General features: G+C 43.2%; 1 protein-coding gene across 1 annotated transcript in view; it reads left to right on the forward strand.

Annotated features, from left to right (window-relative positions):
* PRDM10 (PR/SET domain 10) overlaps nucleotides 1-17,136 on the forward strand; it is a 221,294-nt gene that overhangs the window by 149,933 nt on the left and 54,225 nt on the right.

Here is a 17,136-nt window from a genome sequence, read left to right on the forward strand (position 1 = left end):
GAGGAGCTGGCATAGATGATGCAGCTACAGACCACTTGCACATCTAGGGTGCTTGCACCAGCTGCGGATGATCCCCAGATAAAGAACATAAGCATTGCCATACTGGGACATACTGAAGGTCCATCAATCCATACAAAATTTTGAAAACAAACATCAGAAGTTTAAAATGAATTCTTGTCTGCAATCTAATCAAACATGGAGTGGCATGATCTGATGAGCTGCCTCCTAAGATAAGTTTAGCTGTTTTATTTTGTACATACTGCAGAGAGATGACTTTGTGATTCAGGTAAGCCAAATAGAACAATGTTACTGTAATCCAACTGGTTTATTACCATTGCCTGCAGCACCGTTCTAAGATGTAATGGGTCCAAGAATGCACCCTCAAACGAGCTAGGAGCGCCAGGACTCATGGCACCCCCAGGTAGAGAGACTCGGACACTAGATTTGTTTGGGAGGAAGGCTTTTCAGGCCTCAGTGTTCATTGTCCGCATCCAGTTCTACCAGCTCTACCCAAGCCTTTACTTGCAGTCTTTGGTCCGCAGTACCCTCTTGGGGTGAATTCTATACATGGCACTGAAAATATCAGTGCTGGAAAAAGCTCTATCTCTGTTCTATAAGCCGCGCTTAAAGTTAGGCACGGTTTATAGAATAGCGCTTATGCCTGGGAATGTACCTAACTTTAGGCATGGCCTTTTGCACCAGTTGAAACATGGTGCAAATATACAGTGGGGGAAATAAGTATTTGATCCCTTGCTGATTTTGTAAGTTTGCCCACTGACAAAGACATGAGCAGCCCATAATTGAAGGGTAGGTTATTGGTAACAGTGAGAGATAGCACATCACAAATTAAATCCGGAAAATCACATTGTGGAAAGTATATGAATTTATTTGCATTCTGCAGAGGGAAATAAGTATTTAATCCCTCTGGCAAACAAGACCTAATACTTGGTGGCAAAACCCTTGTTGGCAAGCACAGCGGTCAGACGTCTTCTGTAGTTGATGATGAGGTTTGCACACATGTCAGGAGGAATTTTGGTCCACTCCTCTTTGCAGATCATCTCTAAATCATTAAGAGTTCTGGGCTGTCGCTTGGCAACTCGCAGCTTCAGCTCCCTCCATAAGTTTTCAATGGGATTAAGGTCTGGTGACTGGCTAGGCCACTCCATGACCCTAATGTGCTTCTTCCTGAGCCACTCCTTTGTTGCCTTGGCTGTATGTTTTGGGTCATTGTCGTGCTGGAAGACCCAGCCACGACCCATTTTTAAGGCCCTGGCGGAGGGAAGGAGGTTGTCACTCAGAATTGTACGGTACATGGCCCCATCCATTCTCCCATTGATGCGGTGAAGTAGTCCTGTGCCCTTAGCAGAGAAACACCCCCAAAACATAACATTTCCACCTCCATGCTTGACAGTGGGGACGGTGTTCTTTGGGTCATAGGCAGCATTTCTCTTCCTCCAAACACGGCGAGTTGAGTTCATGCCAAAGAGCTCAATTTTTGTCTCATCTGACCACAGCACCTTCTCCCAATCACTCTCGGCATCATCCAGGTGTTCACTGGCAAACTTCAGACGGGCCGTCACATGTGCCTTCCGGAGCAGGGGGACCTTGCGGGCACTGCAGGATTGCAATCCGTTATGTCGTAATGTGTTACCAATGGTTTTCGTGGTGACAGTGGTCCCAGCTGCCTTGAGATCATTGACAAGTTCCCCCCTTGTAGTTGTAGGCTGATTTCTAACCTTCCTCATGATCAAGGATACCCCACGAGGTGAGATTTTGCGTGGAGCCCCAGATCTTTGTCGATTGACAGTCATTTTGTACTTCTTCCATTTTCTTACTATGGCACCAACAGTTGTCTCCTTCTCGCCCAGCGTCTTACTGATGGTTTTGTAGCCCATTCCAGCCTTGTGCAGGTGTATGATCTTGTCCCTGACATCCTTAGACAGCTCCTTGCTCTTGGCCATTTTGTAGAGGTTAGAGTCTGACTGATTCACTGAGTCTGTGGACAGGTGTCTTTCATACAGGTGACCATTGCCGACAGCTGTCTGTCAAGCAGGTAACGAGTTGATTTGGAGCATCTACCTGGTCTGTAGGGGCCAGATCTCTTACTGGTTGGTGGGGGATCAAATACTTATTTCCCTCTGCAGAATGCAAATAAATTCATATACTTTCCACAATGTGATTTTCCGGATTTAATTTGTGATGTGCTATCTCTCACTGTTACCAATAACCTACCCTTCAATTATGGGCTGCTCATGTCTTTGTCAGTGGGCAAACTTACAAAATCAGCAAGGGATCAAATACTTATTTCCCCCACTGTATGTGCCTAAATTGGGTGCATAATCCCCCATTATTCTATAACAGTGTGTGTAAATGCTAGAAACATCCCCGTTCTAACCATGACCCTCTCATTTCCACGCCCCTTTTTTTAACTCGTAAAATTTAGACACAGATCCCACGCTTAAATTTAGGCACATAAATTCCAATTAAATCTAATTAGTGCCAATAATTGTTATAAAGCCAATTGTTGGTGTTAATTAACTCGTTAGTCAGTGAAATTACGCATGCAAATTGGGATGTGCCCAAATTTGTGTGTGCGATTTTTGGCGACTTTTATAGAATTGGGGGGAAAGTCTTCCAGATTCTCTCTTACAGGAGCAGAACGCAGAGCTTCGTCAGTTGGTCAGTAAGCAGCTGGAGTGGAGAAAATATGTGGCCAGGAGTACATACGACTCTTTTGACATAGCATCCAGACTCTCCGCCATGTGTGTGGGGATGCGCAGACTCTCATGGCTGCATGTCTCTGACCTAGAACCTACGGTCCAGGAGAGACTGGCAAAGGTTTCTTGCCGAGGTGACAATCTGTTTGGAGAAAAGGAAGAAAAGGTTGCAGACCTCATAAAGAAACATACTAATCCATCCAAACCCTATCTCAGCAATCTCCAGCTGCAGCCTCCTCTTCTAGGAGGTTTTCGAGTGGGCCTAGGTGGCAACCCTACTACTTTCAAAGGCATAAGATTCTGCTGCCTTCTTGCTCTGCCCAGAACCCCCATGCCCAGCATTCTCAGCCTCATCAGTCTCGCCCTCAAAAGCCCCAACCGGCACCCCATTCAAAACAAGACACAAGCTTTTGATTGGCTTCAGGAGAGCATAGCCACACTCAAAGTAACTGTCCCAGACGGCTTACCGATAGTGGGGAGGCTGAATTTCTACCATCAAAGTCAGCCCTTTGTAACCTCTGACCAGTGGGTTGTTCAAATAGTCTGTCGCAGTTAGGCCCTGCATTGGCATCAAAGTCTATCAAATTGCCCACCAAGACCATTGTACATCAGCTCTCGGCACAAGCAGGAACTTGTAGAGGAAATCTCTGCCCTTCTACAGACCAATGCAGTTGAACCAGTACCACCAGGGGAAGAAGGGAAGGAATTCTATTCCAGGTACATCTTTGTGCCCAAAAAGATGGGGGGATTTTGTCCCATCTTAGACCTAAGGGCCCTGAACAAATTCCTGGTCAAGTTCTGGATGATTTCCCTGGGCACCTTTCTCCCCATGATTCAGGAAGATGATTGGCCATGCTCGCTGGACTTAAAGGATGCCTATACTCACATTTCGATACTACCCAGTCACAGGAGGTATCTCAGATTCCGGATAGGGAAACACTACTACCAGTATTGCATCCTGCCATTTTGCCTCGCGTCAGCTTCCAAGGTATTCACCAAGTGTCTAGCAGTAGTTGCAGCATATTTGTGCAGACTGAGTAGATGTGTAACCTGCAAGATCTTCCGAGAGTGGGACACCCCTTCAGTGGATCGTTTTGCCACTCATCTCAACAACAAAATCCCCTGGTTCTGTTTCAGTCTGAGATCTCATGACAGACTAGCATTGGATGCCTTTCTCCTACATTGGGGGTTGGGTCTTCTATATGTGTATCCTCCAATACCTCTCATAGAGAAGACTTTGCTGAAACTCAAGCAAGACCAGTGAATCAAGATCCTAATTGTGCCTTACTGGCTGATGCAGATCTGGTTTCCTCCTCTTCTAGAGTTGTCCTCCAAAGAACCATGGAGATTGGAATGTTTTCTGATCGTCATCATGCAAAATGAAGGATCTCTTCTGCATCCCAACCTCCAATCCCTGGCTCTCATGGCTTGGATGTAGAATTTGAATTCTTGGATTTGCCGGAGGGAGTCTCCCGTATTTTGCTAGCTTCGAGGAAAGACTCCATTAAGTGGAGGAGGTCCACTGTCTGGAGTGAGGGCAAGGCCTTAGATCCCCTCACCTGCCCTACACAAAAATTGCTCTTGCACCTCTCTGAGTCTGGCTTGAAAACCAATTCTGTAGGGGTTCATCTCAGTGCAATTAGTGCTGATCATCACTGTGTAGGAGGAAAACCCATCTCTGTAGAGCTTCTAGCTGTTCACTTCATGCAAGGTTTATTATTAACAAAGTCGTCTGTCAAACCTCCAACTGTGTCATGGGATGTCAACGTTGTCCTCACCCAGCTGATGAAAGCTCATTTTGAGCCGCTTGGTTTCTATCATCTGAAGTATTTGACCTGGAAAGTTGTGCTTTGGTCACTTCAGCTTGCAGAGTCAGTGAGCTTCAGACCCTAGTAGCTGATCCACCGTACAATAAGTTTCACCACAATAGAGAATTTCTCCACACGCACCTTAAGTTCCTTCCTAAGGTAGTGTCAGAATTCCATCTTTATCAGTCAGTTGTCCTATCAGCATTTTTCCCCAAACCATATGCCTATCCTGGCGAGTGTGTACTGCATACCTTAGATTGCAAGTGAGCCTTAGCCTTCTGTCTGGCATGGACTAAAGCCCATAGCATTTTGTTTCTTTTGACCCAAACTGGATCAGGGTAGCCATCGGCAAACACACAATTTCTAACTGGATAGCAGGCTGCATCTCCTTTACTTATACCAAGGCTGGGTTGACTGTAGAGGGTCGTGTCAAGGCTCATAATGGCAGAACCATGGCTATGTCGGTAGCCCACTTGAAGTCAGCCTTCATAGAGGAGATTTGCAAAGCTGCAATGTGGTCATCTGTCCACACATTCACATCTCATTACTGCTCTGAGCATGATACCTGACGTGACAGCAGGTTTGGGCAGGCAGCATCCTGAAGAATTTGTTGGTGTCTAGAATCCAACTCCACCCCCTTAGGCCCAGGTTTCTTTAGTTCTAGGCTGCACCTTCACAACTAGTATATAAGTAGTTTCAGGTTAATTGACTTAGAGGCCATATTGTTTCAAGTTCCTCTTATCCCTAGCGTTGTTTTTGGTGAGTCTGGTAGCTAGGGATTCCCAGCAGCGAGAATGCAACAGCCTGCTTGTCCTCCAAGAAAGCAAAGTTACTCACCTGTAGCAGGTGTTCTAGGACAGCAGGCCAAGTATTCTCAGATATCCTCCCACCTCCTGTTGGAGTTGTATTCTTTTTAAATGACTGAGAATCCTGCGCTCACATGTCGAGCGGGAAGGCACCAGCGGTGGGACACTGCAAGAAAGTTCTAAGTATCATTAGCGTCTGCACTGGGCTCCATTGGATGATGTCACCCAGCTGTCCTCGGAGAACATCTGCTACAGGTGAATAACTTTGCTTTTGCTTCAGGTGCAGCAATCAGGGACTGGATGTGGGGTAGAAAGATGCCGTTGGCTTCTGTTGATACTGAGGAGTGTCACATCTAGGGCCTGGTTTATTAAGCTTTCTTTTCAAATAGACACAGAGTGGGAAAGCAGCCATAGTAACTCGGCCCTAAAAGAAATTCAGTAAACTTTGGAGGGGGGTGGGGGGATGTATTGTGAGAAATGTCTTAGCGCAGGTTTCTAAAGTTTTAGGATGGCTCCTAAATGTAAAAGATTTACAATCAAGTCCTGATTTAGAGTGTTAAAATACTGTTTGGAAGATAAGGTACAATAAATGCAAATTATGCTGATTAATATTTGCTTACATATTTTATCATGGGCCCTTCTCAAGTTTGGTTTTATCATACACATTGATAGCACAAAAGCAAGAACTGCAGTAAATCCTTTCCTGTATGTGGGAGCGTTTACAGCTGAGGACCATTTAAAGGTAATTTCTCCAGTGGTTTGAAGGGAGAAATCACTTATCTATGCCACTTTAAATGCTCAACACTGTTGTACGTGACTCTTTATATTACAGATGTTTGTGCAGGTGTGTTCACTGAATTATAATATTACTTGCCTAAGGAAATATATTGTGAAACAGAATTTAATATTAGCAGTAGCAAAAAAGGTTTATAAGGCTCTTGATATAACATAAACATAAGCAAAAAACACAGACAAATTATGTAAATATATTAAAATTGACCACTATCCAATTTTTATCCCCAAAAGAACCAAAAACACACAGTACATATATATACCTCCTAGAATACATTTATCAGGTGTTCATTTAAAAAGCCTTGAAAAAAGCTCAACCATAAAAGCTACAAAAGTAACCATGTGGTGAGGGACTACATTCATCATCACACCAAAGTAAACAGGTACAAGGTAGAGTTACCGTTAAATGAACATATCAAAAAGGTGATTCCCATATTTCAATAATCCAACAATGTGAAAAATACTGAGCTCTCCCAGCATGAAGTCCATCAGATATGCTGTGACACCCACAAACAAGCCTTCTCCAGAGTAGCCCCCACACTCTGGAATGTACTCCCTGAAAGGTTTCGCTTAATGCAAGATTGTCTCTACTTCAGGAAGCATCTGAAAGCTTGACTCTTCTCCCAAGCCTTTAATGAAAGAAGCAGCTAACTTGCTAGTCACACTCAATGACTAACACCAGCTGCACATTTTGCAGCAGAACTTGCTTAACCACTCTTACACTCTATGAGATCATTTTCTGACTTTGTATTTTCTTTACGTTAGTCTCCTTATTTTTTATCTGCCTGATCTGTGTATATGTTTCTCCCCTCCCATTAAGATGTTTTATTGTATACTAGTAAAAAAGCCCCGTTTCTGATGCAAATGAAACGGGGGCTAGCAATGTTTTCTTCTGTGTGCATGTGGGAGTGTGTGTGTCCCTGCCCTCTGGCCTCTCTCCCCTCCCCCCTCTGAGTCCTTCACTGTTACAAAGCCAGCGATTTGATTTCGTGCTCTGCTGTTTTCCTTCACTGACTGTGTTACAGAGAGGGCGGGGCAGACACTCATAGGGAAACCGGATATCTCGCCCCCTTCACACTTCCGGCTGGAGGCTTCATAGAACGTTGGTGTTGCTTTTTATATAGAGAGATTGTGTTGACATTGTAACTGTGCCATAATGTATACTGTTAAATATTTATTCTGTTGAAATTGTCTATTACGTATGTCCTGATTTTTCTCGCTGTACACTTCAAAAAGGTGGTAAATAAATTCTAGTAAATAAATCAATACTTAAATAAGATAGTAACAATCTTTTTTCATTTTTTTATTTTTACTAATTTCAATACATTCCACAAGAAAGAAAAATTCTTGAACAGAAAAGAACAATGTCACAAGTCCTTAAAGGTTATAACAAAAGAGAGGGAACGAAGTACAAACTAAAGTCCAAACAAAAAAAACAGCACCATGGGCCTTTAAAAATGTGTTCCATTTTTAAAGGCCCATGGTGCTGTTTTTTTTGTTTGGACAAGTCCTTAAAGGAAAATTATTATAATTAACAATTTCTTATAAGTGATAATTATATCTTAAGTCCACAAATTGAGAGAGGCAAGGTACAATTCAAGGAAGCATATCCAAAATGATAAAGGAAAAAAAAAGTGAAGGAAGAACCACCCAGGCTTTATAATATTACGGAGTAGATATTACAGGAGCTGATAACAGAGGGGGTGAGACCGGGCTCTGTTTCGAGTCCAGAAAGGACACAAAATGATCACTTTCAAAGAAAACATATTTAACTGACTGCAATTTAATAACACACTTACAGGGGAAATTAAGCCAGAAAGTTCCCCCCAACTGGAGGACATGTGAATGTAATTTCAAGAAGGACTGACACCTTTTTTGAGTTTGTCTAGATACATCCGGAAAAACTTTAATTTTATAGTTCAGAAATAATTCTTGTCTATGACGAAAAAAGTATTTAGAATCCAATCACGATCTGGTTGTAGGACAAAGTCTACTATTAAAGTAGCAGTTTGTACTCCCAGAGATTCATCTTCTATAGTCTGAGACAGATTTAACTCATCAACAGGCTTATTTTCAAAAGAGAAAGGCGCCCATCTTTTGAATCAAATCAGGAGATGGGCGTCCTTCTCCTAGGGTTGCCCAAATCGGCATAATCAAAAGCCAATTTTGGGTGTCCTCAACTGCTTTCCGTCACGGGGACGACCAAAGTTCATGGGGGCGTGTCGGAAGCATAGCGAAGGCGGGACTGGGGGGTGCTTAACACATGGACGTCCTCGACCGATAATGGAAAAAAGAAGGGCGTCCCTGACAAGCACTTGTCTGACTTTACTTGGTTCATTTTTTCTTGCGACCAAGCCTCAAAAAGGTGACCAAACTGACCAGATGACCACCGGAGGGAATCGGGGATGACCTCTCCTTACTCCCCAGTGGTCACTAACCCTCTCCCACCCTAAAAAAAAAAACTTTAAAAATATTTTTTGCCAGCCTCTATGCCAACCTCAAATGTCATATCCAGCTCCCTGACAGCAGTATGCAGGTCCCTGGAGCAGTTTTAGTGGGTGCAGTGCACTTCAGGCAGGCGGACCCAGGCCCATCCCTCCCTACCTGTTACACTTGTGGTAAATGTGAGCCCTTCAAAACCCACCAGAAACCCACTGTACCCACATGTAGGTGCCCCCCTTCACCCCTTAGGGCTATGGTAGTGTTGTACAGTTATGGGGAGTGGGTTTTGGGGGGCTCAGCACTGAAGGTAAGGGAGCTATGCACCTGGGAGCAATTTCTGAAGTCCATTGCAGTGCCCCCTAGGGTGCCCGGTTGGTGTCCTGGCATTTGAGGGGGACCAGTGCACTATGAATGCTGGCTCCTCCCACGACCAAATGGCTTGGATTTGGTCGTTTCCAAGATGGGCGTCCACGGTTTCCATTATCACTGAAAACCGGGGACAACCATCTCTGGGGACGCCCATCTCTAAGGTCGACCTAAATGTTGAAATGTGGGCGTCCCCGACCGTATTATCGAAACGAAAGATGGACGCCCATCTTGTTTTGATAATATGGGTTTCCCCGCTTGTTCGCGAGGACGCCCTCAGGAAAACATGGGCGCCCCGTTCGATTATACCCCTCCACATGGTATTTCAGAACTCTTTGTTAATAATTGACCCGAGGAGTTCATAACATAGAGTAAAAGATAGTAAATTCTTGAAACCGGAGGATAAACTTGCTCTGGTATTTTCAAAACTTCTGATAGATATCTCTTAAAGGTAATTAAGGGAGCAACAGCTGGTACTTTAGGAAAGTTTATAAATCGCAAAGTTTTCATTCTTTGCTGATTTTCCAAACTTTCTATTTCCTTTCTAACAGTAAATTCTCTTTAATTAAGGCACCTTGTCTCTCTTTAATTTTATCAATATCAGACTTAGTTAATTGTTCAAAAGACTTTTTGTTGTATTTTAGTTTCTAGTTCCACAGTTCTTTCAGGAAGTACCTGAGTAGCCATCAACATTGTGGTAATCTTATTACAAAAAGTGTTCTCCAAACTCACCAAAGTGTCCCAAATCGTCTCCAGGGTAATCATTTCTGGCTTTTTTAACATTAAAAAGCTTGATTGTGGTTGTATCCTTACTTGGGCTCTTTCACTGCCCAGGTCGATCACCTCCTTGATCCCTGCTTGTGAAACCCCGACAGAAAACTGAGCAACGCTGTCCTGCGTTGCCACACTCGGCAAACCGTTGCTTTGGGCTGCCCCTGCTCCCAGGTCAGGCGACCCCTCTATGGGTCTCGTTGATCCAGGACACCCATCCAGCAAGGCAGCAGGCATCACCGAGGGACTCCGCACATCTGGGCTTAGAAGAGAGGTGTCGCCTTCAAGCGGGGAAAGCGGTTCACCTCCCGCCGCTACTCGCCCCAGCAAAGAAATCTGCTCAGCAAAATTGCCTGGGGTTGTAAAGTGATCCATCGGTCCCACCACGGGACTAGCAGAGGGAGCAGGGAATACCCTCTGCTTTCCCCTTCTTTTGGGCATAAAGGAACGAAGAAATATTGACGAAAGCTTGAATGAAGGTGGGTTAGAGGAGCAGCTTCCAATGCTTCCTACACAGACACCATCTTGCCTCCCAGATAGTAACAATCTTTTTAGCATAGCGTAAGTCTCTAAAAAAGAAACCTTCTTGACATAAGTAACCTTGAAAAATAGGATATTAAATGATAAACATATGTACATTTCTGATAAGCAAGTTTCAAAAATATTGAAAAAATATTTTACCACAACATTTGTAGCACCATTCTCCATAATGCAAAACAATTCAAAATAGTGTCTAAATGAAAAGCCCTGAAAAAAGCTCAACAGCTATAAAAAGAAACCACATGGTGAGGGGCTACATTTATCATCCCTCTCATTGTATTCTCTGTTCACAGATGTCAAAGAGGAGGATTTGTAGTAGAGAAAAGTGGACAGAAATGCTTTTCTGTGATAAGACAAGCCATTGACATTGGCACTGGAAGCATCAAACACTGGGGATGCATTGACATCAAGAGTGTCTTGATCATCTGCGATATCTAACATCAGTAGAGGTCACTGGGAGTGGTCATTGTCTGATTCCCATCTGAAGAAGAAAGAGAATTTGACCTCATCTTCACTGATGCCAAGAAAGCACGATGCAGGACAGGACATTAGGTGGAGGCTAAGACATCTTGGCATTGTTCTCAATTGAAGTAAGGCATTGAATCGCTGGTGACTCAAAATGTCCTTAAAATGATGATTGCTTAACCTCTGTGTCATTTGAGAGCATGCAACAGCATCCAAGGACCTGAGACCTTGGTTCCAATGTACCCCAAGTGACTCAGGAGGACGTGCCCACTCCTGCTGTGATGTTCATGTCTTTGTCAATAGTATCCTTCGAGGAATAGCTCATGCAGAAGTTTGAGACGTGGATAAAGCATTTCTTCACTCAAAGTGATGCTGTAACTTCGATATTGTTGATGTTGAGGGCTGAAGCAATCCAACTGATACTCGAGATCTATTCTCTACCTGAGTATCTACCTTGATACCTAGGCACAGAGAGGGCTCAGAGCTGAGGTCGGCTGCTCTGGGATATGAGAAGCAGAAAGTAGTTGTATCCACTTTCAAAAGAGCCAAGAGTTCCAAAACTTTTTCCTAGGTGCCCCATGGGAGGGAGGCTCTGACATTTGGGAAAAAACTGTTTCAGAGTGATATGCTGGCCTCCTCTATAGCATCCTACTAGCTTTACTTGGGCATGTGCTTGTAGAACATTGTGCTCAGTGTAACAATCTCATGGACACTCTTTCTAGAGACAAAGCCAAGGAACTCTACTCACTAGCAGCCAAAGGGAAGGAGTATAGAAAATACATAGTCTGTGTGATTTATATTTTTGATGTGGAGGGGCATAATCGAACGGGGCGCCCAAGTTGTCATGAGGGCGTCCTCACAGGATGGCCCCATAAAGGGGTGGGGCAACCCGTATTTTCGAAACAAGATGGGCGTCCATCTTTCGTTTCGATAATACGGTTGGGGACGCCCAAATCATGAAATTTAGGCCAACTTTAGAGATGGTCGTCCTTAGGTCGTTTTTGAGATGGTCGTCCATGGTTTTCGGCAATAATGGAAACTGAGGACGCCCATCTCAAAAACTACCAAATCCAAGCTATTTGGTTGTGGGAGGAGCCAGCATTCGTAGTGCATTGGTCCCCCTCACATGCCAGGATACCAACCGGGCACCCTAGGGGGCACTGCAGTGGACTTCACAAATTTCTCCCAGGTGCATAGCTCCCTTACCTTCAGTGCTGAGCCCCCCAACCTCCCCAAAACCCACTCCCTACAACTGTACACCACTACCATAGCCCTAAGAGGTGAAGAGGGACACACCTACATGTGGGTACAGTGGGTTTTGGGGGGGTTTGAAGGGCTCACATTTACCACCACAAGTGTAACAGGTGGGGAGGATGGGCCTGGGTCTGCCTGCCTGAAGTGCACTGCACCCACTAAAAACTGCTCCAGGGACCTGCATACTGCTGTGATGGAGCTGGGTATGACATTTGAGGCTGGCATAGAGGCTGGAAAAAAATGTTCTTAATTTTTTTTTTTAGGGTGGGAGGGGGTTGGTGACCACTGGGGGAGTAAGGGGAGGTCATCCCTGATTCCTTCCGGTGGTCATCTGGTCAGTTCGGGCACCTTTTTGAGGCTTGGTCGTGAAAAATAATGGACCAAGTAAAGTCGGCCAAATGCTCGTCATGGACGCCCTTCTTTTTTCCATTATCGGCCAAGGATGCCCATCTCTAAATCATGTCCCAGTCCTGCCTTCGGTATGGTGCCAACACCCTCCCCCCCCCCCCCCCCGTGAATTTTGGTCGTCCCCGCAACGGAAAGCTGTTGAGGACGCCCAAAATCGGCTTTCGATTATGCCAATTTGGGTGACCTTGAGAGAAGGACGCCCATCTCTCGATTTGTGTCAGAAGATGGGCATCCTTCTCTTTCGAAAATGAGCCTGATAGTGTTTAGAGCCTATAGGGATTGGTGCATGCAGACTTGCCTACCTGCAGGCCTCAGACATAAAGTACAAGAAGCTGCTACTGTTTCAAGCAGCATAATGACACCCTTAAGACCTGATCCAGACCACTTCTGGCCCAGCATGCAACTCATAAAGGAGCAGAAAGGTTTGTTCATTCAACCATTTGGGTGCAAGAGTTGCTGTGGTTTGTTATAAATTATTCAAAATCACATCTAAGCCCAATACAATGACTGGATCCACAGGAGCACCGTTAGGTATGACTTGAGCAACTGTCTTTGATCTACAGAAAAGGATAACCACCTTGATTTCCACTGTGTGTCAGTTGGTGAAATGTTGAAGATGGGCCATATTTCATCATTAGTTCACGTCACTCTGATGGCTTGCTTCCATTTGAGCAAGTTCAGTGGACTCAGTCCATGGGTAATCTACAAGGCAGCATTTCACTAGTCCTCACAGTCCTGGTGGATGAACCAGTCCATTATGGCAAAAGGAATCTCTTACCATATTCCTCAAATTCAAGCAACTCTAACAACAGATGCATCCAAGCTGGACTGGGCGCTCATCTGGATGGACTTCACACCCAGTGTCTTTAAGCTGCTTAGGAAAGACTTGATCAGATAAATTTTTTTGGAGCTTTCAGAGATTGGTTATCCACAAAGTTGTCCTGGTTGAAACATAAACAAGTAGGGAGGGATAGAATGTGAAAAGAGGGCAATTTCTTAAAGAATATATATCAGAACCACATAGCTGGCAGGCCAAGACTATGTTTTGGCAGACAAGCTGAGTTAAATCTTGCAACTCATGCATGGGCACTGGATGATGAAGCCGTCCACAAGATCATTCAGGCATGGGATCTATTTGCCACTTCATTCAACAAAAAAGTTCCCTAGTTTTGCTTCAGGATAGAGACATATGGAAAACTATCCTTGAATGCCTGCCTTCTGCATTGCAGGGATGGCCTACTATACAAGACCATTCTGAAACTCAGACAGGGTGATGGAACCAGGATTCTCATTGTCCCTTATTGGCTAAGAGATATGGTTCTCGCTTCTGCTGGACCTTTCCATCAGAAGTCTTATGAGACCACAGTGTTTTCCAGCACTGAAGGGGCATAAGAGCAGGGCATGCTGTTACATATCAACATAGAGTTCCCTTAGCCCTCACAGCTTGACTGTTCAGAGGTTAACACAGGCTTCATTGAACTTGTCTGACAGTGTCTAACAGATCTTGCTAGCTGCCTGAAAGGATTCCACTAGCAGGACTTATGGATTTAAATGGAAGAGGTTTGCCACTTAATGTGAAGGTGAAGCCATTGATTCCTTATTTGCCCATCACATCTGAGGCAGATCTGAATACTAACTCTGTAAGGGTACACCTTAGTACAACTGGAGTTTATCATTTGGTAGAAGATAAACCCATCTCTGTGTGGCCTTTAGTAGTTCACTTTATGTGAGGTATGCTGCTTTTGAAGCCTCCCATCAAGTGTCATGGGACTGCAAGGTTGTTCTTACCCAACAGTTCTTACCCAACAGTTGAATGCTTCTTTTGAGCCACTAGATATCTGCCTCTTGAAGTTTGTGTTTTTGGTGGCAGTTACATCAGTGTGCAGGGTTAGTGAGCTCTAAATTCTATTAACTGATCTACCTTACACTAAGTTAAAAAAATATATATATACAGTACAGTGTTTCTACGCACCTATCCAAAGTTCCTTCCTAAGGTTGTGACATATTTTCATCTTTTTTGTTTTACTTTGATATTTATAATGGAAAAACTAAATAAACCCATATTACAGATACATTTACTACCTCTATATCCACTAAAAGAAAAAGACAGCCCAGCCTCTGAACAAGAAGATAGATCTGAAAAGAAAGAGTCTGGATCAAACAAACCATCCTAATGTTCTTAGATTTCTATTATTTTTTCCTAACTTGAGGCCAAGATACACTTGTACAAATCATTGTACCATTCCAACCAGTTAATAGTCCTTCCAACCTTTGTTCCTAAACCTCATGCCCATAAAAGTGAAAGTGCACTACACACTTTAGACTGCAAGGTATCTTTGACCTTCTATCAGGAATGGACTGATAACCCATGGGAAGTTCACCCAGCTTTTTGTTTCTTTTCACCAAAATAGGATAGGTGTTGCTATTAGCAAACATACACTTTTTAATTGGCTAACTGTCTGCATTTCCTTCACTTCTGCCCAGGCTATGACAGTATTTGTAGCCTACTTAAGATCAGCCTTTATAGAAAAGATTTGCAAGGCTGCAACATGGACTTCTGATAATATATTCACTTCCTGCCATTGTTTAGAACAGGACTTCTGACTTGATAGTAGGTTTGGCCAGACAGTCCTCCAGAATTTATTTGGGGTTTAGTATCCAACTTCATCTCCCCTAGGCCCTTCTCTTTCAGTTTCAGACTGCCTTAAAAAAAAAAGAAGAATAGAAAAGAAAAACAGAAACATTATGAAAAATTATAAATATAGTCTGTTGCCTCCAAAAAAATATTGGTGTTTGCCTGTTGTGTCATCACTTGTGTTATTTCCCCCTTTTTTCTGTTGAAGGCAGCCTATAGCTAGGGAGTACCATAAGAACTTTACAGTCCTGCTTGTCTTTGGAGAAAATGAAGTTGCTTACCCATAAATGAGGATTTTAAGTCTTGCTATCGTTGGAGAATATCTATGGTTACTTTGGTTATTCTATAGGTACTTTAACAATCTAGGTGCAAATATTTACACCAGCTTTATGGCTAGTATTAGAGTTCATGCCTAAAATATGGATGCATTTTTGATCTATTATGCAAGTATTCTATAAGGAACAGTAGTCACCTACTTTTCTTTATAGATCAGGCTCCCAATAAGCGTGTTCTTGGTGCCTAAAAGTAGACACCCCATTATAGAATTATCTTCTAAGGGGTCGATATTCAGTCATCGGCAGTAACCGTTTTGCTAATTTCTAATGACGTTATTTCTGGATATTCAAAGCCGGGACACAGCTGCTTAAGTCGATATTCATCACTTAAGTGGCCATGGGTTATGGCATAAAAATAGGACAGACATTTATGCAGTCCCATTTATGCGCTCACCCTGGCCACTTAGGGCTAAATATCATCACTTAAGCGGCCAAGTGCTAACTGTGCCCCGGAACACCCCCAACATAGCTAGCTTTGTTTTCTGCGTTAACCACAATATTCACCGGCACTTAATTGGTTAAGAGCCACTGAATATTAGTGGCTAACCCTGGCCAAGCGATTTAACCAGTCAGCGGCCGGCTAAATCGTTTTGAATTTTGGGCCTAAATGTTTTTAGGTGTTTCCTGCAAATGCCATGTGGCACTTCGTATGTCTTTTCTTCAGCAGTGTCCTCTCTCATACAGGCCATGTTTGTGGATTAATCTTGCATTTCATTTCCCCAGATTTCAGCCAGAGACTCCTTTAGCTCTTTTCAAATAATCTTAGGCTTCACTGTGACATTCCTCAGCAGTTTCCTTAACCCATTCTACTGACTTTGGAGGGATAGCCTGATTTAGGCAGGGTCTTGGTGGTGCTAAACTGCTTTCACTTTATTATAATGGACCTAAAGGTGCACTAGAGGATATTCTTAACACCTAAAAAATGTTCTCATAATCTGCCCTATTGTGTGCTTTTGAATAATTTTATCCTGGAGTTTTTTCAACAGCTGTCTATTTGGCATGTTTACACATTTGCATCTTTATACAACAGCTTGATTCTTCATCCAGGCGTATTTGAATCAGTTCTTTTACTGTGATTGTACATAGGTGGGCTCTGTTTAACTTATGGGTCTTATTAAGGCAATTTTGGAAACTGAACTAATTTGAGTTTGGTATGACAAAGAATATGAAGACTTAATCAAGACATTTTGGTTTCTTTTTTGAATATTGAATATATAGTGCAGGGGTAGGCAACCTTTATCCACAGAGAGAGAGAGAGAGATATGAATGTCAGCAATATCCCTGGTGGGCAGCAACATTACATAATGTCAAAACTGGAAATGCTCAGAGCTCTATAGACCTGAGATAAATAAGCAAAATTTAACAAAAAATGATGGAAACAAACTGCTAGAGTTGGTATTCTGAGAATATTTGCAAATATTTCAAATCACTGTTGTTTTTTATGTATACTCCCCATGGTTTCACAGGCCGTATAAAATTCAGTGGTGGGCCGCAAGTTGTCCACTTCTGGTATAGAGGGTCTTGTGTAGATCAGTGAAACAAACTCCTATTTGATACATTTTAATCTGTATTTTTTCAGACAGCATAATGTGAAAAATATACAAAGGTGTAAAGTCTTTAGAAGGCACTGAATTTCTCCTATTCCAGTTGTTTAGTATTCTACAGTATATGATGCTGCACTAGGGTTCTTTTGGGGCATGGTAAACCCTGGAATCCTAGGAAATATGAGGTTTATTTAAGTTTAAACTACCTTTCCTCTTCACTAATTTATTGGAAATCAATATAGATCGTAGACAC

Source organism: Microcaecilia unicolor, chromosome 12 (genome assembly GCF_901765095.1).
Source record: "Microcaecilia unicolor chromosome 12, aMicUni1.1, whole genome shotgun sequence".
Classification (NCBI taxonomy): Eukaryota; Metazoa; Chordata; class Amphibia; order Gymnophiona; family Siphonopidae; genus Microcaecilia; species Microcaecilia unicolor.